The sequence below is a fragment of the Ranitomeya variabilis genome, chromosome 4 (genome assembly GCF_051348905.1).
Source record: "Ranitomeya variabilis isolate aRanVar5 chromosome 4, aRanVar5.hap1, whole genome shotgun sequence".
NCBI classification, from domain to species: Eukaryota; Metazoa; Chordata; class Amphibia; order Anura; family Dendrobatidae; genus Ranitomeya; species Ranitomeya variabilis.
The window spans coordinates 311,248,701-311,273,113 of record NC_135235.1 but is presented as its reverse complement, the minus strand read 5'-3'; the positions used below and the strand labels follow the sequence as shown (position 1 = coordinate 311,273,113).

At 46.1% G+C, this 24,413-nt stretch overlaps 1 protein-coding gene across 2 annotated transcripts in view; it reads left to right on the top strand.

The window, feature by feature from the left end:
- Positions 1–12,551: 12,551 nt before the first annotated feature.
- ARHGEF16 (Rho guanine nucleotide exchange factor 16) overlaps positions 12,552–24,413 on the top strand; it is an 88,762-nt gene continuing 76,900 nt past the window's right edge. The window contains exon 1 of one of the 2 annotated variants that reach the window (XM_077250418.1): positions 12,552–12,685. The gene's annotated coding sequence lies outside the window, so the exon portion shown is untranslated. The remainder of the gene's footprint in view (positions 12,686–24,413) is intronic. The other variant, XM_077250419.1, reaches the window with a different exon arrangement.

Sequence of the window (24,413 nt, the reverse complement as noted above, 5' to 3'; positions counted from 1 at the left end):
TTGGCCTACTAGTGTGGTTAGGCCCTTGAAACAGTGTCTGCTGCTCTTGGGTTTGCTACTCCACTGAACAAAGCAATGCCGCCTGTTTAGTCCTGTTACCAATTTTGAACTGCATGTAGCCTACTTTATTCTTTGGCCCTATATCTGTTTCCTCCTCATCCTGCCCATTGCCCAGCCACTGCTAAATGAGTCTGCTGGTACATTGACCTAGACCACTACATTCCCCTTGTACTCTACACAGCCAGAATCTGTCCCTGCTGAAAGTAAGGTTCCCCTTCCCGCATGTTATACCACCTTACACAGGGACAAAGAGGAAGGTGCAGATGAAAGTGCAGGTTCCTTCATCAGGTGGGGGGGCATACTCGTTGGCGACGTCACTGGCACAGGGCCCCTCAGAGTACGCAAAAGTGTCGCTGCTGGTGGGAGGCGCCCCCGCCATGCAAACACACCGCCGTACTTTGAGGGGCCCTGTGCCAGTGGCAATGCGAACGAGTGGGCCCCCCCTGCTTGCTCAGGATCACAGCACTTGCAACTTTTAAATACTTACCTTTCCCTGCAACACCGCCGTGACGTAGTCCGCATTTCCTGGGCCCACGAAAAACTTGAGCCAGCCCTACTCCCCCCACAACTTTCCCCCAATTCCCTATGCCCAACTATTATTATACAGTTAATTAAGATTGGCAAGCTTCAGAAACAAGAATGGATGTTTTTGGCATTAAAATGGGCACTGTAGGTGTTTTCCTGGCCTCCACTCACTGCCGACTATGCTTCCCCATTGACTTGCATTGGGTTTCGTGTTTCGGTCGATCCCCGACTTTTAGCGATAATCGGCCGACTGCACTCGACTCGACTCTGGACAAAATCGGGTTTCCCAAAACCCTACTCGATCTTAAAAAAATGAAAGTCGCTCAACCCTAATCGCGGGCATTACCGGATGGTGAGTATGGACGAACGTAACCCTTTCTCTAGCGGGGGTAGTAGGTGTTTGTAGGTGAGATTCCAGGGCCCTGGCTCTCTCCTTAGCAAGGAGTTCCTGAGGATATCGTCTGTCTTTAAATTTATTGGCCATCTCGTCAAGGCGAGTAGGAACAAGGTTCCTGTCCGATACGATCCTTTTGATGCGTGCGAACTGGGAGCGGGGTAAACTATCTTTAGTTGAAGCAGGATGACAGCTGGTATAGTGGAGTAGATTATTGGTATCAGTGGGTTTTGTGAAGATGTCAGTAGAGAGGGTACCCGTGTCATTCTTAATCACCAGGGTGTCTAAGAACGAGATTTGTGTCGTATGCCAATTCAGTGTGAATTGTAGTTCTGGTCTGACGGAGTTGAGGACCTCGGTGAAAGAGACCAGGTCCTCCGGGGACCCTATCCATAGGCAAAAAATGGCATCAATAAAGCGTAGCCAGCACTTGCTGAACTGTTGGAAACGAGTATTGGTGTAAACGTGGGAGCGTTCAAAATTGTCCATATAAATATTAGCATAGGCGGGCGCCATGTTTGCGCCCATAGCGGTCCCGCGTATCTGCCGGTAAAATTGATCCCCAAACAGGAAGAAGTTCTCCCGCAGTACAGTAGACAGGAGATCAAGGCACAGTTGGGTGGAGTTATTGCTGAGGTGTGATGACCGAAGAAGCTCAGTAACTGCATTGATACCTAAATCGTGTTCTATTGAGGTATATAGACTCTTCACATCGAAGGTTGCCAAAATACAGTCAGAGGGGATGTTAGTAATCTGACTGATGGAGTGGAGGAAATGGCCTGTGTCCAAGATGAATGATTGGGTTTTTTTGGTTAGGGGTGTCAGTATTATACCCCTGCAACGCAGCCTTCCCCTTAGTGCGCATGCGCGGCACGGCTCTCGGCGCTCCCACCCTGCTCACTGCCTAAGGCACTTTTCTCGGCTCTTCAATGCCGTTCACACCGCGCTTGCGCCGCCTGGCTCTATGCGGTCCACACCTCGTCCTTGCCGCACACTCCATGCATCTGCGCAATCTTCACTTCCTGTCGCCCGGCTTTTAAGGACTCTGATCTCCTCAGCTCTCCACACACCACCACCGCAGACACCAGTACCTCTGCTGCCATAGGTAACTATACTGTACCGCTGTCCTGTTCTTGACCGCACTACCTGCTGTATTTCCACGCTGCCATCTTAATGCAGTGGCCCCTCCTCCTCTTTCTCTTTTCATAGCCCCAAACGGGACTCCTGCACTTATCCAGGGACCTTTTGCCCTCCACTCTGCTCCCACAGTCTAAAGGTTAGTCTTTTGCCTTGTAGAAAGTCCACCACCAGGGTAGTTCAGTCTCATCTGTAACTGTACCATTTTGTTTTACTTTATTTATGCATCATACTGTACTTGATCCATTGCTGTGCTATGAGATATCCTGATATATTTGCTTTGAACTCCTGCTTCCCTACATCAATGTCGCCAGGACGTATCTCACTCCTACAGCCCTCCGCTTTTCTGTTAACTATTTATGTTATCCCAGCCCTGGACCATTGGTCTAGGTTTAACCTGAAGCCATACACCTGTCCTAGCATGTCGCCTCGTCTTAAAGTTCGCTTAAAGTGACATAGCATGTACCTCTCATTTGTAGGGAATTTTGTTTGTTTATTTGTTATAAATTTTGTATACATTTTGTACATATTGTATATTCAGATTTAGTGATACCTTGCACTTTTTATTTTGTTTCATCAAGGTTTGAAAAAGACCTTACGGGTCGAAACGTTACCTACCTTGAAACACTGCGGTGATACTTTATTTTTGGTGTTTGTAATAAAGAAAATTACGCTTTTTCAGTCAAAATCTTTGAAAATCTTTCTTTGAGTGCGACTGTTGTTATATAACTAGGGTAAGTATAGGACATGGGTTAGCACTTAAGATTGATAGTGACAGTACATATAGGTTAGGGTTTAGGACACAGAGTAGAGACAGATAGGCAGTGGTGGGCCTATTTGTATATAAGTGATAGGAATAGTGTAGGATACAGTTAATTGTCTGGAACCAGCCCAGCATGGGCAGTGGTTAGGACAAGTAAAAAGGGAAACCACTTCCTGGTATAGTTAGTTAGAGTAAGGCCGGGGTCACACTTGCGAGTGCAGTGCGAGTCTCTCGCATCAATACTCGGCACTGCCGCTGGCCCTCGGGACCGGAGCAGTGCCGGGTAATGATGCGAGAGACTCGTGCGAGTTTCTCACATTGCACTCGCAAGTGTGACCCCGGCCTAAGTGTGAGGTTCATGTGACGATCAAGTTCAAGGTGAAGTGGGCTGGAGGCAATAGGAGTACATATCGTTCTGTCTTTTAAATCTACACTGTACGATTATAGAAAACAAACGTTTGGAAAAATTGTGCAGCCTAAACAGACTGACAATCACCCGACAAACAAGCAAAACATTTGTTCATTGGGTGAAATGATTTTTAAGCTTGCTTAAAAATCATCGTTGTCTGCAGCATATCATTCTGTATGATCAGGACATGTGCTGCCGAGAACAATGACAGTCTATGATCACAGCCACAAACTTTGTTCTGAGCGGTCGGTTTGTCTAAACAAGCTTTTAGATGCAAATACGTCAGCGCGAGCACTGTGGAAGAAGTTCTAATGGTGCAAGTGCTGACGTCATTGACGTGAAAGGAGTTCATTGGCTTTGAACTCTGACTTTTTTGACAGCACTGCGAGCGTGAGAACTTTCTGGGGTGCCTGAGAGCTGATGTTTTTAGTCTCAGAGGGGACCAATATCCATGGCCCCTTCCTAGGCTATTAATATCTTCCCACAGCTGTCTGCCTAGCCTTTGCTGGTTATTAATTATAGGAGGACCCTACATCATATTTTTTGGGGGTCCCCATTTTAAAAACCAGAAAAGACTAAGTACACAGCTGTGAGCTGATATTAATAGCCTGGGAACCTCCATGGGTATTACCCCCTTCCCAGACTATAAACATCTGCCCCCAGCTGTCCGCTTGCCATCTGCTGGTTAATGAAATGTTGGGGGATCCCACTCCATTTTTTTTCATAAAGGAATTTATTTACTAAAAAAAAAACATGTACAGTAAACTACACACATATACATCTTTTTGTATCTATCTATATAATCTCCATATACAGTGGGGCAAAAAAGTATTTAGTCAGTCAGCAATAGTGCAAGTTCCACCACTTAAAAAGATGAGAGGCGTCTGTAATTTACATCATAGGTAGACCTCAACTATGGGAGACAAACTGAGAAAAAAAAATCCAGAAAATCACATTGTCTGTTTTTTTATCATTTTATCTGCATATTATGGTGTAAAATAAGTATTTGGTCAGAAACAAACAATCAAGATTTCTGGCTCTCACAGACCTGTAACTTCTTCTTTAAGAGTCTCCTCTTTCCTCCACTCATTACCTGTAGTAATGGCACCTGTTTAAACTTGTTATCAGTATAAATTTTTATACTGATAACAAGTTTAAACAGGTGCCATTACTACAGGTAATGAGTGGAGGAAAGAGGAGACTCTTAAAGAAGAAGTTACAGGTCTGTGAGAGCCAGAAATCTTGATTGTTTGTTTCTGACCAAATACTTATTTTCCACCATAATATGCAAATAAAATGATAAAAAAACAGACAATGTGATTTTCTGGATTTTTTTTTCTCAGTTTGTCTCCCATAGTTGAGGTCTACCTATGATGTAAATTACAGACGCCTCTCATCTTTTTAAGTGGTGGAACTTGCACTATTGCTGACTGACTAAATACTTTTTTGCCCCACTGTATATATATATCTTGAAGAATATTTTCTTGGAAAATACGTGTAATCTACATAGAGAATTGCTGTATGTAAAAGCTCATGTTAAAATTGTATTTAATAGGATAGAAATCACATGGAAATTGAATATAAATCGGATGCCAAGTGTTAAAAATTGGATTGTACTTGCATGAAAATCACATGACACTCGTCCCACTTTTCTGGACAAAAATCGGACCTTTTTTTTTTTTTTTTTTAAACAGTGATGGGCATGAGCCCTAGGACAACAAATGTGAATAGCACATCCAGATTCCCATAATATGAACATATCTTAACGCATGTATTGACTTGTATACACAAGACCCAGACTCCTGACTATTCAGCTGGAGAAAATGTTAAAAAAATATTTGCAAACTTGATTTGTTTACAAAACACGATTATTGCACAAATGGCAAGATGCAAGAATTTATCCTGAATAACAGAAGCCACAATGTGGGATTTTATTTATATGGCGACTCATCTATGGCTTTTAGCCACTATCTAACCCCAGTTTCCGCTCATGAAAGTTAATTTGCCTATGACCTGCTGTAATTAATACAAAAACTAAGAGCCTGAGGCTGAACCAATGGAAAGCTGCGGTCACGGTTTTACAGGTAATTTTCTGCCCACATATTTGCCCTGCAGGAGCCACATCACAGATATCACTCATACTGACCACGTGGTGGAGGTAATGCAGTGTTAACGTCTCCCCTGCATGTTGGGGCATCACAACACAGAGCCAGACCCCAATCAGAGGACAATAAAACGTTCACACTCCTGATCTATGAACTGTTAAAATATTTATGGACACAACTGTTTATCCCTCTCCCATAATGATAGTTCTGCTTCATGTCACTTGTGTTATCTACTGCATTATTTCTGTGCTGTGTTGTGTATAAATATGTGATTCTTCCGATTTCATATAAGGCCGGCGTCACACTTGGCGTAAGACAATACGCCACGTATTATACGTCCGTACTACGGCCGTAATACGGAGAAATGTTCCCAAAATATTGATCCGTAGGCAGGGTGTGTCAGCGTATTTTGCGCATGGCATCCTCCGTATGTAATCCGTATGGCATCCGTACTGCGAGATTTTCTCGCAGGCTTGCAAAACCGACATCTAATGGATTTATGTGCTCAAATGTTCGGGAAAATATATATACAGTATATATATATATATATATATATATATATATATATATATATATATATATATATATATATATGTCATTGAGACACATATATATATATTCTGTATTTAGATTTCATTCAGCGCGATATCTGTGAACAGCCGGTAATTCAATTGCCGGCTTTTCATTTCTCCTGCACAAACCCGACAGGATATGAGACATGGTTTACATATAGTAAACCATCTCATATCCCCATTTTTTTGCATATTCCACACTACTAATGTTAGTAGTGTGTGTATGCAAAATTTGGGCGCTGTAGCTGCTAAAATAAAGGATTAAATGGCGGAAAAAATTGGCGTGGGCTCCCGCACAATTTTCTCCGCCAGAGTGGTAAAGCCAGTGACTGAGGGCAGATATTAATAGCCAGGAGAGGGTCCATGGTTATTGGCCCCCCCGTAGCTAAAAACATCTGCCCCCAGCTACCCCAGAAAAGGCACATCTGGAAGATGCGCCTATTCTGGCACTTGGCCACTCTCTTCCCACTCCCTGTAGCGGTGGGATATGGGGTAATGAAGGGTTAATGCCACCTTGCTATTGTAAGGTGACATTAAGCCAGATTAATAATGGAGAGGCGTCAATTATGACACCTATCCATTATTAATCCAATAGTACGAAAGGGTTAAAAAACACACACACACATGATTTAAAAGTATTTTAATGAAATAAACACAGCGGTTGTTTTAATAATTTATTGCTCTCTCAATCCATTTCCAGGCCCTCGCTTGGCAAAATAATAAACGCACAAGATACATACCCTCAGCTGAACCGTCACGTCCCACGAAGTAATCCATCTGAAGGGGTTAATTATTTTACAGGCAGGAGCCCTGCTAATGCAGCGGTGTAGTTGTAGCGCCCCCACTGCCGCAGGGCCGAGGAGTACCCGGTACCGGGCCTCTGAGTCTCTGTTCTGGGGTTGTCACGGTGGCTAGGCCCCGGTCCGTGACCCTGCCGAGGGGCGCACAGTAAATGATGTGGATAGATGATGGTAGTGGTGAGGCTGTAGTGGTGCGGTGCAGTAAATAACGAGGACACCAGGTTGCAGTCTCTTTACCTCTTTACTGAAGATCTCAGGGTCCTCAGTCCAGAATCTGGATAACCAGGCTGCGCAAGTCCGGCCGGTCCAATGGCACCTCCGGAGTTCTCTTAGCAGGTGGAAATCTGTGCCTTCCTTCTAGCACTATGTGTTGCGGTCCTTCCCTGCTGTGCTTACAGAAAGTCCCCACAACTGTTGTGTCTGTTTCTTAAGTTCCCTCACAACTCGATTAGATGATGTTCTGCTAATCCTCCGTCCCTCCCTGGTGTTCTGGTTGGGACGGCACCCGTTTGACGGGTAGGCTCGGAGCTCTTCCGGGACCCTAGAGTCGCCCCTCTCCACAAGTTGCCCCCCAAGACTGCATAGGTGATTTAAGTTAGACAGCCCGCCTTAGACTGACTGCCCTGCCGCTGTTTAGAGTATTGCTTGAAGCTGGATGTTGAAATACCCTCTCGGCGTTCCGGCCACCGGTAGTGCGCCTCAGTAGGGTGTTGCTTCGGTCTTACAGCACGACCCCTACTGGTATTTCTCCTATTGCTTGATCTCGTTTCTCACTCAGCACAATCTATCTCGCTTCTGATCCTTCCTTGGGCACCGCCGCTATCCTGAGCAGGCACGGTCCCGTTACGTTCGTTCAAGTTGCCAAGCCTCTGTCAGGATCCCACCCCTGACAGAGACCCTACTGTATCTTCCCCCACAACACCCTCTGCCACAAGGTGTTGCCTGGTTCCAACCCAGTCAGCTTTCTCATCTAACTTCCTGCCTGACCCCCAGTTTACCCACTATGGTGGGGAGTGGCCTAGTGAATAGAACCCTTAGCTCCCCCCGGAGGCCCGGCTGTGAAATGTATTGGTGTCTGTGATACCTGATCCGATGAACTCCTTCAGTGCCATCAGACGCACCATAGCTCCCCTTAGTGGCGGAGCCACAGTACTGCAACGACCAGGACTCTGGGGCGCTGCATGCTCGTGCTTGTAATTCCCCGGCGAATGAATGAAATGTAGGTCATTGACCTACATTTCCTTCAGTCGCGGTGATGCGCCCCCTGGTGGATGTCCTCATATGACCTGGAGCGTGGGAAAAAGTTCCCAGGCTGCAGTTCATGAGAACATCCAGCAGGGGCGCATCACCGCGACTGAATGTAAGTACAGATCCAGCTTTCCTTTCAGCACCCGGGGATTACAGGCACGAGCGAGTGGTTTATCGCAGCTCGTGCCTGTAATATTAGTTAACCCCTTCAGATGGATTACCTCGTTGGACGTGATAGGACATCAGAAGGTATGTATCTTGTGCGTTTATTATTTTGCCAAGCGAGGGCCTGGAAATGGATTGAGAGAGCAATAAATTATTAAAACAACCGCTGTGTTTATTTCATTAAAATACTTTTTAATAACGTGTGTGTGTGTGTGTGTTTTTTAACCCTTTCATACAATTGGATTAATAATGGATAGGTGTCATAATTGACGCCTCTCCATTATTAATCTGGCTTAATGTCACCTTACAATAGCAAGGTGGCATTAACCCTTCATTACCCCATATCCCACCGCTACACGGGAGTGGGAAGAGAGTGGCCAAGTGCCAGAATAGGCGCATCTTCCAGATGTGCCTTTTCTGGGGTGGCTGGGGGCAGATGTTTGTAGCCAGGGGGGGGCCAATAACCATGGACCCTCTCCTGGCTATTAATATCTGCCCTCAGTCACTGGCTTTACCATTCTGGCGGAGAAAATTGCGCGGGAGCCCACCCAATTTTTTCCGCTATTTAACCCTTTATTTTAGCAGCTACAGCGCTGAAATTTTGCACATACACACTACTCACATTAGTAGTGTGGAATATGCAAAAAAAGAGGGGATATGAGATGGTTTACTGTATGTAACCATGTCTCATATCCTGTCGGGTTTGTGCAGGAGAAATGAAAAGCCGGCAATTGAATTACCGACTTTTCACTAACACCGCTGCGTATTTCTCGCAAGTCACACTGCTGGTCCGTGTGTAATCCGTATTTTTCTCGCCCCCATAGACTTTCATTGGCGATTTTTTTGCGCAATACGCTGACAAACGCAGCATGCTGCGATTTTGTACGGCCGTACAAGACCGTATAATACTGAACCGTAATATACGTAATAATTGTGCCGTATTTAATGCGAGTTTTACGGACGTAGTTTCTGCGCTCTTACGTCCGTAAAACTCGCATGTGTGACGCCGGCCTTAGTCTGTGCCTGATGAAGAGACCTGAGTAGTCTCGAAAGCTTGCAATCTGTTACCATCTTTTCAGTTAGCCATTAAAAGGTATCAACCACTGAGGACTCTCAATTCTAAATATTTTTCTATCTAATGGCCAACACGGTATCTGCATTTCCTATCGTTCGGTGCATTACTGAGACGGGAAGGAATGTCACCCTTCACCCTCAGCACTAAAATGGTTAATTGTTTTCTTCCCACACACTGTCCCCCTCCTCCTCCTTCTCATATGTAGAACATGAATTTCCTCCCAGCTATGGAAAGGCAGATGTGAGCCAGCACAACCTCAGCGCAGAACAGGACAACGCCATATCTGCGTCCACATATCGTGTGCCGGGTCACAAGCCCGGCAGAACTGTTCACTTGTCGGGGATCCGGACTGCGAATTTCAATAGCGTTTAGGCACCATCTTTTACCCCTCCTCATGGCCATCAGTCTTCAAATTAGAAGAGCAGATTCATTTTTCCCAATTGTGCGACATTTTTTAAAAGTTTTGGGCGAGATTCTACCCATAGAACGGCATATATCATATTCATCATCTATCTTATTGGATAATTATCATGTCAGAAGTTAAAAAACGCCAGGATCGGTCCTAGAAAAAGCCTGATAAATGAGTAGTAATACGACCCAACCTCTTATCCCAACTTATTCACACCTTACGAAAAAATTGTCTCAAGGACATATAAATTTGATGATCAATTCTGATATCACATTCATGATGGATTCTCTTTCTTTTTATGGGCCGCAAACCAAAGCAAACGAGTGAATTTTTTGTTGTTTTTTTTTCAAAACCTCTGCAGGGAAAAAAAAAACAAAAAAACTCATCATATGGAACAGCAAAGTGAATTTTCCCTAGAAACAAATAAGGATATGTTCACTTAGAGTTTTTTATGCAGATCCGCTGCAAAATCCACATCTAAAATGCCTTCAAATAATCTTTGATGTGGATTTTTCATGCTCTTCGAAATCTGAACATATCCTAAAGCTACGTGCACATGGCGTCTTTCTCAGGCAGATTCCGATCAGAATCCGCCTGAAAAAAAAGCTCCAAAAACTGAACAAAATGCAAAGCAATGATTGCTGGGCAAATGTTCCGTATTATATAACGCCTTTAAAAGGGTATATCCAGAACTTTACAAAAATCAAAAAATGTATCTAAGAACTAAAAGGCAGGTAATTGCACCTTACCTGCCCCTGTCATGGAGGGACTTTTGAGGGATCCCGCTGTCAATTAGAATGACCTCGGAAGTCCTGCCCTTTCGACAGAGTGGACTGCAAAAGAAGCCTTCGCTCTGTAGACGTGATGTCAGCGGAGGAGCGGTCTGTGACCTCTATGTGCTGGGAAGAGCGACGCCGGGCACAACAGGCAGGTAAGTTGCAATTACCTGCCTGTCAGTGCTAAGATACTTTTTTTTTTTTAAAGTCCCAGATACCCCCTTTAACCTCTTCAGGGTTCGTAAATCCTGAAGCAGTTAAAAGAAGTGACATGCTTGTTCTTGCCAATATAAAGTAAAAGATGCCGGTGGTGGAGCCAAGAATTACGGCGAAACTGCTGGAAAAGCTGCTTCAGGAAAACAACCACTTCACCTGGGAAAATTCTGGGAGGCAATGATGGAGTCTAAGGGTATGTGTCCACGTTCAGGATTGCATCAGGATTTGGTCAGGATTTCTCATCAGTATTTGTAAGCCAAAACCAGGAGTGGAACAATTAGGCTGCGTGTCCACGTTCAGGAGGACGCTGCTTCCCCGCAAGGTGAACGGACATGCAGCGATCTGAAAAGACGCGCAGCATGTCCGGAGTCGCAGGGCCGCCGCGTGCGGGTTTCCACGCATAGTGGACACGGGATTTCAAAAAATCCCCTCCACTATGCTGGAACATCTGGACGCTGCGTGTTTGACGCTGCAGCGTCAAACAAGCAGCGTTTACTGACCGTGGACACATACCCTTAGAGGAAAAGTATAATAGAAACATATGCTCCACTTTTGCATTTATCACCCACTCCTGGTTTTGGCTTACAAATACTGATGGAAAATCCTGACCAAATCCTGATGCAATCCTGAACGTGGACACATACCCTAAGATGCCATGTGCACATAGCCTAGGAAGAGTTTATGGGCCAATTGGGGTAGGTGCCCACGATGAGTTTTTTTGGTGAAGCATATTTGCAAACGAAATTGACATGTTGCAGTGTTATGTGTTGATTTTTCCATACACTTGCATTAGATGTGGAATATCTGCTAGTAAAAATGGACAGATGTCTTTAGCACCTTTCCGCAGCGGAAATGCATCAAATACACCTGTAATCTGCACATGATTGTATCAATAAGGTTTTTCAAAGCCAAATACTAAGAAGAATCAAACACAAAGCAAAATATCTATCTATCTATGTATATATATATATATATATATATATATATATATATATATATATATATATATATATATATATATATATATATATATATCACCAACAAGAGACAAAAACTGCAGAGTCAAAACTGCAATAAAAGCACAATGTAAAAAGGTAAGTAACCTCATGAAAATCTACATCAAAAGCTCATTGTAGGAACATAGCCTAAGGCTATGTTCACACGATGTGGATTTGCTGCGGATCCGCAGCGGATTTTCCCGCTCAGAAACGCTGCAGATCCGCACTGTGATTTACAGGACAATGTAAATCAATGGGTAAAAAAAAAAAAAAAAGTTGTGCGGAATTGCTGCGGATTTAAAAGAAGTGCATGTCACTTCTTTTGTGCGGATCTGCAGCGTTTCTGCACCCCTCCATGATAGAAATCCACAGTAGCAAAAACTGCAGAAAATCCGCATCATTTCCGCGGCAAATGCGCACAAAATCGGCATAAAAACTGCGGCAAATCCGCAGCTGCGGATTCTGCGGGAGATGCGGATTTTGTGCAGAAAATTCTGCACCACATTTCCTACGTGTGCACACAGCCTTTCAGAAGACTGAACGTGTGCACCGCAGTGTGGTTTTGACATTGCTTTGCATTATGCCCATTTTTTTTTTTAGGTGGCTTTTCTGCGTTTTTTTCAGGTTGATTTCCCCCCCAGAAGACATACGCTCATACCAATTGAGAGGAACCTCTCCAAATCCTTTAAAAACGCGAACTTCCAAAATTTGGATGTTCTGCGCAGAAAACTTTTGCAAAAACTAGACTCTCTGTGAACGAAACCTTACAGCAATTATTTCTAGGAAGCTGTGACAAAAGTAAAGAACTGGGTGATTCCAGTTTGTGCAGCTGTCCTGGGCCTCCTCCTGTCCTGCACACACCTGGGTGATGTCAGCAGCATTATGGGCTGATCCAGCAGAGCAGACTGACACACAGGAAGTGAGGAGGAGAATGGGGACTGAGAGCAGAGAAGAGTGCAGCACCCAGGACTAGAGATAATAATGGGGGCCACCAGGAGACAAGACCACTGCTAACCCAAGTCACAGCAGGCAGGTAAGACAAGAGGCAGGGGCTCATTCCCCATATTCCTCCTCTTATTAGAACACTTTCTGGCAAGCTGATGTCAGTAAGTCCAGGCTGTTCCCCCAGTGCTGGGAATGATCTGTATCTGCAGCTCTCACCACTGTGAATGTTGTTATGATGCAGATCTTTGTGTTCTATGATGAAATGTGACAACTTTTGGAGTTTGGGCTGTGTGCTTTCTGATAAGACTTGAATGTGTTACTGTGAAGTTTGTCCATTGTTACTAATGAGCTGTAACGATACCTTGTCGCATACTAATAGGTCACAGCAATTCTGTGTTTCTTAGATTTCCATTAGTTGTTGCTAAAATAAATAAATAAAAGCGGAGTTCTGTACAATGTTGCCAGATCTGCCCAATATTTGGTAAACACTCTCGCTACATTTAATATTGATCTTCAGCCTGTAAGCTCTTTGCGCTAGGACTTCTTGCAGGGTGGCACGCAGAAAATCCAGATTGTCACCAATTTAATATTGAAATGACAGAATTTTAATAAGTTTTATAGGAATTTTCAACCGTATGATCAGACACGGTCACACTTGTTTTATGATGCTACCCATGAATGTGGAAGGCCGCAGCGGCGAATGTCCTACAAACGTGCTTAGGTTTATGGGATTTAGGGCTGGTGACTGTTCTTGATATTTAAGTTGTGCCGTCATCACGTCAAAATGGGAACTTGTAATATTGAAATGTCATACGCTATGTCACTGGAAGACAAAAACTTGTCACAACAGGCACAAAATAATGTGTGAAGCTTTTTAAGTTATCCCTGCTTTAGAATTGGACATGCTGAGAGTTGTAGTTCATCAGTAACTGAGGAGCCACCGGTGGGAGATAAAGTAGTGCACCCCAGTAACCCCCAAGTGGCGACACTTTATTCTTTTATTATATAAGCAACACACAAAAAATAATTTAATATATTGAGGGTTTTTTTTGTGCTGCTGCATCACATTTGATGGGTGAAAGCTCCACCAAGAACTCTGCTTTCTGATCCACGAAAAATGTGTTTGTGTTGTTTTATTGGGGAGATAATCAGCTGCTGGACTTTGTGGTAGCACTTCTCTCCAGGGCAGGTCTGCAGATGGGGCCCAATCTCACACACATTTGCTTTGCTGTTTTGTTAGTTTGTGCCCACTCCCTTCTGCTTGTCTCTCCCTAGCCTGAAGGCGTGAGCCTGGAAGAGTCTGTCCCAGTCTTCTATTACTTTACATTTGCCTCTTGAATGACAGGAAAGCGGGACAAAGTGGATTCTCTCAGGCGCGAGGATGGGCTCAATTATTAACAACATAATGATCAAACTCTGTCAGAGTGTCAACTTAGTGTGATCCGATTCTCTCAGATGAGACAATTGTCAAAGGTGGAGAATGCAATTTCTCCATTGTCTGAGTCCATGGATGTTCGGCAGCACTCAGATGACATCCGAGTGCAGTCCAATGTTTTACATGCACCCATAGACTTGTATGGGTGCACATGATCCAGTCATGAGATGCACTTACAGTATGGTGCTCTTTTTTTTTTTTTTTTTTCTTGTCATGCCAAATCTGTATAAGGAAAACCCGCTAATCAGTACTGCGCATAGTATAACATTAGTCAGAGTGCTATCCGATAAAACATCAGACAGCACTCGTGGGATCGAGCCCCTATATATACCTGATGATGCCACTCAGAATTGACTTTAAAGGGAATCCGTTTTTTCCCATTATAAGCTAAAGCTACTACCTTTTATCTTCCCTGTTATTGCAGTCTATCTACCTAAATCTAAGCCCTGCACTTCCCTCTACGTATGCCAAAAAAGACCTTATATAGTTCTGGCCCAAGGCAGAGTCTCTTTCTTATTCTTTTTCTCGACACCTCCTCAGACCATGCACGTTCTGTTCTTAAGGTATTATCAGAGCATGCTCGGGTGCTAACAAAGTGACTTTGGCATGCTCGAAAAGTATGTTTGAGTCCTCGCGGCTGTTCAACAGCCGTAACATGTGCGGGGATTGGTTGTTAAGTTATCCCTGCATGTGTTGCTTCTGTCGAACAGCGGTGAGACATGCAACCGCTGGGACTGGAATATATTTTTCTATCATGACGCCCATTTAGCACCTGAGCATGCTCAGATAACACCTTAGCACGTTCGCTCATCACTAGTGATGAGCGAATATACTTGTTACTCGAGATTTCCCGAGCACGCTAGCAACCAGGCAACCCCCACATGTACTTATGCTGGCTAACAGATGTAAATCATTCAGCTGCGGCAAGAAAAACTAAATCTCCGAGCACTAAAAAATACTCGGAGGACCCCCGAGCATGCTCGAGAAATAACGAGTATATTCGATCGTCATCACTAATGTGGATATCACATCTTACGTCACCTCAGATTGCCGCTAATCATGTCCCTGCACAGTTGAGACAGTAGGCCGCCAATTCTGCACATAGATTAGGCACCGAGAACAGGAAAAAAGCCGCTCATCGGACCAAACTGTGCCGTACGCCAGAAATATCTGAGGTATTGTTTTGTCATTTGTAGGGGGAGTTCAGGGCTTGGATACAGGGCGATAGGCTGTGGTAATGGAGCAGATAAAGGTGGTGGCTTTAGTTTATAATTGGAAACCTGGTGATGCGTGAAGCCAACCAGGACCACCATATGCTGTGTGAGGCCCAGAGCAGAAGGTGTCTTCTAGTGATGTCGTCGCTCATCCAAAATTCGCAGAACGTTGCTGAGGCTGAATGGTGGAGGTGCTGATTACTCCCTGCCTCTTGAGAACATAGATACAACTGAAACTGGGGCATACCTCTTAACCATTCAGGTTCCAGCAAGGCATTCTTGGGACACATTCCCAAATCCAGGAATGTCCCCCTGGGATGGTTGAAGGGCATGCAATACCTTGCATATCACAGATAAGTGGTCACTTCTGAGCATAACAAAGTCCCACATGTGAAGACACTGTACTGGGATTATTGTGTCCCAGTAGGGCAGGTGAGGGGAACGCTAAGCATCTGATACTGAATAAGTCCCTGAGGCTGAGGGGTTTTTCCTCATGTTTTGATTTACAATGCCATAAACACTGCCCTGTCCAGATGCTTTGTCCACTGATGAATTATCAGTTTGCAACAAAAAGGGTGTAGGCCCGATATAAAGACTTTAGCTCGAAATCCAAGATCCTGGTTTAAGATCATGAGTCACATTATCAGGAAACCAGTTTTACAGGAGAATAGAAGCAAGAGGCCTGTAGGAATATGAAACTGATCGGTTCAGGGGGTGTAACATGCATGTACTGAATACCAATGATCCTTTCCTAACTCTGATCTGTGACAATGGATAATGTACCACAACAATGCAGCAAAACACCACCTGCCAAACTATTGTACACCAGACGATTCATAAACCATGAAAGATGGAACATCATGGCCGCAGCACTTTATAATAGGACAATGGAATGTCAGTCTTTACAGAGGATTCTCAAAGTTTGAAGTCATCCCCTATCCCTGGGATAACCGAGGGCAGCCGTTTTGCGCAAAATTTTGTGCCACTGAAGTTGCAAAGAAAACGCTTAAGGCTATGTGCACACGTTGAGGATTTTGCTGCGGATCCACAGCGGATTGGCAGCAGTTTTCCATGCGTTGTACAGTACCATGTAAATGTATGGAAAACTAAATCCGCAGTGCACATGCTGCGGAAAAAAAAGGCGCGGAAACGCTGCTTTGTATTTTCCGCAGCATGTCAATTGTTTGTGCGGATTCCGCAGCGGTTTACACCTGCCCCTCAACAGGAATCCGCAGGTGGAATCCGCAGGAAATCACGGTAAATCCGCAGGTAATCTGCAGTGCGTTTTACCTGCGGATTTAACAAAAATGGTGCACAAAAATCCACAACGTGTGTACATAGCCTTAAGGAAGAAAGGAGGCAAGCAAAATTCATGAATCATGTTCTCCATTTCGATGAATTTGGCACAAAAAGACCTCATCAAAGACCAGTAGTCGAAAAACAAAAAAAAAGATGAATTGCGCCCTTGATGTCCAACTATTTGGGTTGTCCTTTATCCATGGGACTTTCTCTTGCTAGTCTGTATATATTAAAAAAAATAAAAAATAACAAACTCCTGGAATTGTGTATTGGCTTTAGATGTAGTTGTATTATGTCCATCCTTGATCAAACATAATTCAGATATTGACTTAGTTAGAACTCACCCAGCTCCCTAGAGCTACAAGGAACTGAGCGTGTGAGTGTACTCTCGTCAACTGATGGGGAGTAGCCCTGTTGCTCAGGAAAGCTGATAAATCACCGATGTAGCTGTGGCTAGCCACCACGTAATGTGTATGGTGGTGTCTTGGATCATCAGTGGTAAGGTTGAACTCTGTATGGGAGGATCAGGAGGAATTCTTGTTCATCGGATGGCAAGGCTTCAGCGATGTATATGTATACATATGCATATTAGATTTTATGTAATTCGTAGAAGATACCCTTGACTGCGAAGTGTCTGATTTTGGTGTAGAAAGCATTGGCATATGGCTACCTTATGTCCAATATACATTAGACCAAAAGATTGGTCTGTGGGACTTCTAGAAGTGTCAAGTACTTAATCTTTCAGTGTAAAAGCACTTCATCATGTGGTAAGACAGACACCTGATGAATGAGCAAAACGCTCATTCCTTTGGTGAAATTATATTTTGTTCTGGTGTAACACCCCAGGAAGCCGGTTGTTACAGTGGTATTGCCTTCCTCACGGGGAGGGTGATGCCATGCCTGGAAGCGAGGAGGATCCTTTTAACAGGTAACATGTACATACATCACTGACTCCAGGTCAGAAGGAGGGAGCTCTGAACTCGGTTTCAGGGTAGCTTCCCTAGATATATTCTGGCTGGAGGAGGAGTTATATACATAAAAAAAGTGAAACAGCACACTATAAATGCCTTTCGGGTGCACAGGCCTTAATTGCAATCCATCCACTATGCATAAATCCAAAAAGAAGAAAAAATAAGGCAGCACTCCTTTTCTTCAAGTGAAAATCTGTGTTTTAATTCAGACCCACATGGCAGGCGACGTTTCGGCTCTGGGAGAAAGGCTCATCCAGAGCCGAAACGTCGCCTGCCATGTGGGTCTGAATTAAAACACAGATTTTCACTTGAAGAAAAGGAGTGCTGCCTTATTTTTTCTTCTTTTTGGAGAAGGAGATAGCTAGAGAGTCTGTGAGGAGGAGAGCTGGAACTGAGCAGACATGCAGCTCTTTAGCTCCTGACAGGCAGATTGTAGAAGACAGTGAGGGGAGAAGGAGCAAAGGAGGAGAGAGAAACTGGAGTGGAGCTGCGATTGAACTCACTCCAGGTTCAAGCGCAAGAAACCGGAGGCCGGAATTCAGAGGTTGTGGGGGTAACTGCCTCACAGCAGAAACCGGCGGGCAGGAGATTCCAAGTCTCCTGGCCACAATTACACCAGAACGCACAGCAGCAAATAGAGCCCGGAGCCACCACGAGAAGGGACACCTGTAAAAAGGCTGGAGTTGTATGCCATGCGGGTAGTGTCCACCTAAAAGGGACAGAGATAAAGAGAGGACCTTGTGTGAAGTCTCAGACAGCAAGGAACTTAAACCACAGCGCAGTAAGGAATGCTTCCAACCCCACCTGGCTAGGGGGATTCCAAATCGCTTCCAGGCTGCCCGGATTCCAAAAACTACCTGTAACCTGTACCTGAACTGCACCAGTAAAAGGTAAAGAGACTGCAATCTTGTGTCCTCCAACTCTTTCCTGCACTTCACCATCTATCATCCTTACCAACTACATCGGGAGCCCTGGGGACTAAATTTTACCTGTGGGGAGCTATACATCTCCCCTGCAATACCATCATCCCCAGAGGACCCCTTTTAAGCAGCGTCGGCCATCCAAGGCCGAGTACCACAGGTGGCGTCACAAACACTATATTAGACTTTATTTCCATTTTGATTAACCCCCTTTTACTGGACACCCAGGGCCAGGGACCGGGTCACTGCCACCGTGACCACCACTTTAAGAACAGAACCGGCCCGGTACCGAGTGCCCCACGGTCCTAGCGGGCTCTCCACTGGACAAAAGATTATTGTACTCGGCAGCTCATTCTCCTGCGGAAAGAAACTCGCTCTATCAAAAATCACGAGAAGAGAAATAAAAATGCAACACGTCAGAGAAATGTCATGGCGCTTTCGACAGCGAATGTGCTTAATAATAATGGTGACATTTATACATACATGATGCTGAAAGCTGACTAACATCATCGATATAATCTGAGAATGGCTCCTTAGCTACAGGGGAACTACAAGCCCCAGCAGTCACTCATATTATGCGCTCCACCCTCCTCTCATGTAAGAGAGCTCTCCTCATCAATAGCCTCTATTTCACACCTAGAATTGATCACGCAATGATTTCTGGGATTTGTAGTGTAACTGTCCTCATCTAGCGTTTGTTACTGCAGTCTCTGGACAACAGTTCCCAGAAACCATTTGCGGCGCATGGATTTCTTGTTATCTAATGCGCAGGGGTGATTATTAAACTACAACTCCCAGCAATCATTGCGAAAACTGCAGGCTTTCCTCAGAGTCTGTCCTATTTCTTAGGCTACTTTCACATTTCCGTTTTTTTTAATCCGTCACAATGCGTCGTTTTCGGAAAAAACGCATCCTGCAAATTTGCCCGCAGGATACAGTGTTTTCCCATACTTGTATTGCTGACGGATCGCGACATATGGACACACGTTGCATCCGTCGTGCACTGGTTGCGTCGGGTTTTTGCGTACCGTCGTCACAGAAAAACGTTCAAGGGAACGTTTTTCTGTATGTCGCATCCAGTGTTTTAGACTGCGCATGCCCAGCAGGAAATATCGCTCTCACGATCTTTCCTCACCCTGTAGTCTGACGGAAATGTGAAAGCACACACTTCCATCGGTACGTCGCGCCGACGCTTCGTGACGGCCCCGTAGTGATGGAAATGTGAAAGAAGCCTAAGCAGGAAATGCTCCCGAGGGTGAATGATGACACGGGTAGTTCTTTCCTTCTGCTGAATGGTGCTGATATTAATGGTTTCTGAGGTAAATGTCACCGTTATTGGTCTTTATTTGTGCAATCTGACTTGAAATGTGAAAACACAACTGATATCATATGTTACACCTGTGCTGTGAAGTAAGTGTCTGTTTCCCTGTCTGGTGGGTGGCTGAGTGTCATCTTGTGTTTAAAAGCCCCCCCATAAATGCATCCCACAGCCCCAAATGCTGGAGTGCTCTCATTAACGCCTTCCCAATGCAGCCAGTAAAAATGACCTGGTTACACGATTCTCTGGGGCGGTACAGTTATGGTGATAACTAGTGTTGAGCGATACTTTCCGATACCGATACTTTCCGATATCGGAAGGTAATCGGTATCGGAAAGTATCGGCCGATACCGTCAAAATATCGGATCTAATCCGATACCGATACCCGATCCCAATGCAAGTCAATGGGACGAAAATATCGGAATTAAAATAAACCCTTTTTCCTTGTAGGTTAATTCTACATGAAGGAAAACAACTAAGAATAATGTAGGCTGTATTGGGGGACGTGGCGGAGACATTAAAGGCACAGAGGTTTAGCCCAATCTAATAGAATAGCAGGATTTTTTTTATTTTTTATGACGTTCGGCGTTAGAAAGATTTTGACTGTTAATTTTTTTTTTATTTTGTCAGATATTGATGTTTCACTACTTCCACGCCCTTCACCTTCTTTTTTACTTCTCCCACACTTTCTTCTTCATTATCCTCATCATCAGCTTCTTTGACATCAACTTCTTCACCTTATTCATCTTCTTCTTCATCTTCTACCTATTATTTTTTGGGTTACATTGTTCATATTCTTTTTATTTTACTATTATCTTCATCATATTCTACTTCTTCATCATATTCTTATTTGTGTCAGGCATTCCCGTAGTTGTTATCTTTAAAAGTTTGAAGATTACACCTTCCGTTCTGCCTGTCACAAAACAGTTACATTTGTCCGCGTTCAGTTTGGCCTGCAGCATCAGGCTTTATCCAGGGGCACCACGAGGAGGAACGGACTCACCCCCATACACTGCTTAGTCTTCTTCTGCTCATAATTTAGATAATATTTTTTGCTCTGATATTTAGTGTTATGCTTAATGTTCTTCTGCTCTTTGTTCTGCAGCCTCTTGTTCTTCTGCTTCTCGGTCTTCCAGGTCGTCGTCGTCTCCAGGGTCGTCGTCTCCAGGGTCGTCGTCTCCAGGGTCGTCGTCTCCAGGGTCGTCGTCTCCGGGGTCGTCGTCATCGGGGTGGTCTTCAGGGTCGTCGTCTCCGGGGTCGTCGTCATCGGGGTGGTCTTCAGGGTCATCGTCTCCAGGGTCGTCGTCATCACGGTGGTTGTCGTCTCTGGTGTCGTCGTCATCTTAGGGGTGGTCTTCCGGGTCATCGTGTTTAGTCTCTTGAACTTGGAAATGTAGCAGAAGGTACAAGAAGGCTGAGAAAATGCCGAGAACCAGCTGATGGAACTGGAACCCGGTTACTAAGCAGGAGGTACCCGTGCCTGAAAGCACTACCAAGGACCACCTGACGTTGGTGGAACTCGGATACCCAGAGGGAGGCACCTAAGCCAAAGGCTCTGCCTGGAACCAGCTGACGGTACTGGAACCAGGATGAGGAGCAGAAGGTACAAGAGCAAAAGACACTGCCGAGAACCAGCTGACGGTGCTGGAACCCGGATGGGTAGCCGAAGGTCCAAGAGCCAATGGAACTACCGAGGACCAGCTGACGTTACTGGAACCCGGTTACTAAGCAGGAGGTACCCGTGCCTGAAAGCACTACCAAGGACCACCTGACGTTGGTGGAACTCGGATACCCAGAGGGAGGCACCTAAGCCAAAGGCTCTGCCCGGAACCAGCTGACGGTACTGGAACCAGGATGGGGAGCAGAAGGTACAAGAGCAAGTGTCTGCGTGGCTTTTGCAGGACACGATGCCGGCTGCACAGCAGGGGAACAGCTGGCGGTGCTGAACCCCACTGACACATTGGCTGGTGTTTTTCTCTGTGCAGCTAGCAGTACCGGGCCCCAACTGGCGGTGTTAGAGCCCGGGGTCAGCAGGAGGAGGAGATGGAGCAGAGTGTAGGCCGAAGCCTGCACTGGCGGCAGCTTTGGGTCTGTTGTGCCTGCGTGGCAGTTGCAGGACACGTTGCCGGCTGCACAGCAGGGGAACAGCTGGCGGTGCTGAACCCCACTGACACATTGGCTGGTGTTTGGCTCTGTGCAGCTAGCAGTACCGGGCCCCAACTGGCGGTGTTGGAGCCCGGGCTCTGCAGGGGGAGCAGAGTGTAGGCCGAAGCCTACTTGAACCAATTTCAAAGGTAACCTTTAACCCCCCCTCAGGGGTTACAAAGTAGAAGAGCCACAGCTTATGCAGCAGTAGTGCTGCACAAGTCAAAGGTTGCTCTTTTAATTTTGCTCCTTGCACACGCTGAATGAAACACGTATAACATTTAGCCCTTTATACAGTCAAACTGTGTTGGAGGCGCGAGTTCCCTTTGTAATGAGACGCAGCACAGATGTCAAGAATCCCACCTTGGTGCTGGGTGCAGCCTCCTGAGCATTGTTATTTGCTGTACAGGAGTCTGCGCTGTCGTGTTATCCCCTGGCCTAGCGCTGTTAGCGCTGCCCATCTTCTGACATCATTTAATGTCGGCCGGTGCGGTTCGCGATGACCATGAATCCCAGCCCCGCAGTGTCTTAACATTGTTAAAACACTGCGGGGATGGGATTCATGGCCTGGCGCAGCACATATGTTCGCCTCTCACACTCGGGTCCTTACACCCGCTTCAGACTGTGCGGCGTCAGCTGATCCCTTATCGCATGCCACGGCCATGAAGCCGCACAGTCTGAAGAAGGCGGAAGGAGATGAGGGACAGGCGAAGTGATGCACTGCTCATGCCCATCAATCACACCCTCGCAGTCCCAATAAATAAGACACCGAGGGGCGTTGTGTGGGTCAGGGCGGCCGCAGAGGCGCAGGCAGCCAAACAATGATGCTAGAAGACGGGCAGCGCTACCAAGGGGGTTGCAGCGTGTCATTACAAAGGAAAGTCACACCACCGGGACGGTTAAATGGTCACACAGAGGACACATTTTAGACGTGTTTTCAGTTCCACATGTGCGAGGAGAATACGTTTATGAGCCACCTTGCACACATGCAGCATTACCGCTGTACAAGGTGGCCTTAAAAACGTACAAACGCCTGGGGGAGGGGGGACAGGTTCCCTTCAATTTCAGTTCTTGTGTCTGCGTGGCTTTTGCAGGACACGATGCCGGCTGCACAGCAGGGGAACAGCTGGCGGTGCTGAACCCCACTGACACATTGGCTGGTGTTTTTCTCTGTGCAGCTAGCACATCTGGGCCAAAACTGGCGGTGTTAGAGCCCAGGGTCAGCAGGAGGAGCAGGGGGAGCGGAGTGTAGGCCGAAGCCTGCACCGGTGCAAGTTGAAAGGAAACCTTTAACCCCCCCCCCCCCCCAGGCGTTTGTAGCTGAAAGAGCCATTGTGTACAGCACTAATGCTGGAAAAGGTAAACTTAGCTCTTTTAATTATGGTCCTTGCACATGCTGAACCTAACACTTATGAAATGTGTCCCCTCACAGCGTTAAACCGTCCGGTAGGTGGAACTTTCCTTTGTCGTGTGACGCAGCACAGCCATCATTTTTACCCCCTTGGCGCCGTGCGCCGCCTCCTCAGCGTTGTTTGAATCTGTCCCGGAGTCTGCGCTGTTAGGTTAGCCCTTGGCCATGCACACATTTTGCGCTGCCCGTCTTCTGACATCATTTGGTGTCAGGCTGGCTGCACCTGTGCGGGTGCGCTGGCCGAGATCCCGCCTCGCAGTGTCGTCTAATGTAATCCCACCGCGGGCCTGGGATCCGTGGCCATGCGCAGTGCATATCCTCGCCTCTCACTCCCCTCCTTACGGCTTCTTCAGACTGTGCGGTGTCACGGCCGTGGCATGCTATTAGGGATCAGCTGACACCGCACAGTCTGAAGAAGCCGTAGGGAGGGGAGTGAGAGGCGAGGATATGCACTGCGCATGGCCACGGATCCCAGGCCCGCGGTGGGATTACATTAGACGACACTGCGAGGCGGCATCTCGGCCAGCGCACCCGCACAGGCACAGCCAGCCTGACACCAAATGATGTCAGAAGACGGGCAGCGCAAAATGTGTGCATGGCCAAGGGCTAACCTAACAGCGCAGGCTCCGGGACAGATTCAAACAACGCTGAGGAGGCGGCGCACGGCGCCAAGGGGGTAAAAATGATGGCTGTGCTGCGTCACACGACAAAGGAAAGTTCCACCTACCGGACGGTTTAACGCTGTGAGGGGACACATTTCATAAGTGTTAGGTTCAGCATGTGCAAGGAGCACCACGAAAAGAGGCATTTTTTCCCTTTGCATCATTACTGCTGCACAAGGTGGCTCCTTCAGTAACAAACGCCTGGGGGGGGGGGACAGGTTCCCTTAAATTTAACTTGTTGTGTCTGCGTGGCTGTTGCAGGACACGTTGCCAGCTACACAGCAGGGGAACAGCTGGCGGTGCTGAACCCCACTAACACATTGGCGAGGTGTTTGGCTCTGTGCGTACAGCACTTCTGGACGGCAACTGGCGGTGTTGGAGCCCAGGGACAGGTGGAGGTAGGAGGGATTGCCACACACACAGCTGGGGAACAGCTGACGT